The sequence below is a fragment of the Chinchilla lanigera genome, unplaced genomic scaffold (assembly GCF_000276665.1).
Source record: "Chinchilla lanigera isolate Chin_1 unplaced genomic scaffold, ChiLan1.0 scaffold00168, whole genome shotgun sequence".
Taxonomy (NCBI): domain Eukaryota; kingdom Metazoa; phylum Chordata; class Mammalia; order Rodentia; family Chinchillidae; genus Chinchilla; species Chinchilla lanigera.
The window spans coordinates 1,136,716-1,139,182 of NW_004955569.1; positions in this window are offsets into that span (position 1 = coordinate 1,136,716).

A 2,467-nucleotide genomic window follows, 5' to 3' on the forward strand; every position below is an offset into this window, starting at 1 on the left:
TTCCTCATTGATTTTAAGAGATCATTTCTTGCATGATCATTAGCTACTATGCTGTCTTCGAGATCTGAAATTCTATCTTTGGCTTCATTCAAGAAGTTTTGCCAGAGTTCAGTGGAAGTTTTGATTTCCTGGATATCTCTATGAATCTGTTTCATGCATTCTATTTCCTTACTATATTGTTCATTTAACATTTCCATCAATTTCCTATGCTCATCTATTTTTTTATATGTATCTTCCACAGATGTGCTGAAATGATATGTTGTCATTTCATTTTTTACCTGAGAGATTATTTCTGATCTGATATATACTATGGCCTGATGGAGCTGTTTCTTTACTTCCATTGCAATCATTTCAGCATTTCAGGCATGTGTTTACCAAGTTCTCCTAAGTTGATGTCTCCTGGACTTGTTTTGAGTGGGGTGGAGTTCTGATATTGCATTTTAGTCCTTCATCCTGTCATATTTGATGCTGGTGGTAGAGCACTCAGTCTCTTTCCTCCCTGGCAGTTCAGGAAAGGTTGTTAGCATCCCTAGATTTTCTGGTGGTCAAACTTGCCCCTCAGTGGCCACTGAGGTCTGCTGCTTAGTCTGTGTTCTTCCAGCAGTTGATGAAGTTTACCTAGTTCTCCCAGATCTCAGATGCCAACCCTGATGTCGTCAGATCACAGACAATCTGATCCAGTGTCTCCTGACAACTCAGGGCACAAGTATGAACCAGAAGCAGTCTGCACTGGTGCCATCATCACAGACCTCTTGTTCCTCTGACTTCAGGGAGTTCAGGATTAAGGTAGAGCCCAGACACGAACAGTAGGGTCTGAACTTCATGGACCGTTTGGTTCTATGTCTGCAGCCCACTCTCAGTATGCACAGGAGCCAGATGTGGGCTGCATTGGCAGTGATCACAGACTACCTGTTCTTGCATGCCTGGCCCAGTCTCAAATTGTAGTTTGAGCAGTTTGTTGACCACATGCTCTGGAGCCTCTTATGTTGCAGGGCACACATGAGGAGGCCCCCCACAAACTCCAGTGTTAACAGGTTCATGGGTCCCTTGAGACAGAATCATCTGTCTGCCCTGGACGCACAGAGAGTGGAGACACAGACTGCAATGGTAGCAGCATTCTGGGTCACCTGCTTTGTTCCCAGGAAGTAGATGGGCAACTACCTGGTTCTCTCGGCATTCAGCTGCAAACTATGATGTGAGCAGATCATGGGCCACCTGATTTTTTGTCTGCTGGCTGCTCATGGCATGTGCAGGAGCCAGCCATGGGCTGTGCTGGCTGTGATCATGGACCACCTGTTTCTGCACACCTGGCCCCAATGTGAACAGTGGAACCCAAACATGAATACATTTTCAGGAGTTCCATGGACCACCTCCTCTAGAGCTTCACATGTTGCTGGGTATGCACACGGGGGGCCCCACACAAACCCTGGTGTTAGGGGTTCATGGGTCCCTTGAGATAGTCTCCTGTCTGTCCCAGGCACATGGAGGGTGGAGACACAGATTGTAATCAGTTTATTTTATTTTTTAAAACTTCTGCATAACAAAGGAACAGCCAACAGAGTGAAGATACAACATATAGGATTGGACAAATATTTTGCCAGTTACACCATAGACTAATATGTAGAACATATATAGAATTCAAAATTTAGATACCTCCAATAAAATACCCGAGAAGACTGGGCTATTGAAATGAATACACACTTCTCAGAACAAATACAAATGACCAATACATACATGAAAAAATGTTCATCATTTCTGGCCATTAGAGAAATGCAAAATAAAACAACACTGAGATTCCACCTTACTTTGTATAGAATAGCTATCATTATGAAATCAAATGGTACCATGGTGAAAAGGATACAGGAAATAAGGAACCCTTAAACTTTGTGTTTTGCAATGTAAACTTATACAACTTCTAAGGAAATCAGTATGGAGATTCCTCAAAAACTAAAACTGTAAATTGCATTTGGTGCAGCTATTCCCCTTGTAGGTATCTTCCTAAAGGAGTTAAAGGCATTATGTTACAGTGATGCATTCATACCTGTGTTTATTGCAGCACAATTCATAATAGCTAAAGCTCAGAAGTGAACTACATGCAAATTAAAACACTGACATTCCATCTCACTCCAGAAAGAATGACTATCATCAAGAAATCAACCAATAACAAATGCTGGTGGAGCTGTGGGGAAAAAGGAGCCCTTCTCTACCGTGGGTGAAGTATAGACTGGTGCAACCACTTTGGAAATCAGTGTGGAGATTCCTTTAAAAACTAGGATTAGAGACCCCATCCAACCCAGCTATTTCCCTTCTGGGTATCTTCCCAGAAGAACTAAAAACATCATTCAACAGTAATATATGTGCACCCATGTTTATAGCAGCATAATTTTTAGTAGCTAAATCTTGGAAGCAACCCAAATGTCCATCAACCAAGGAATGGAAAAAAGATGCAGTTTTCTTCTATAATGGA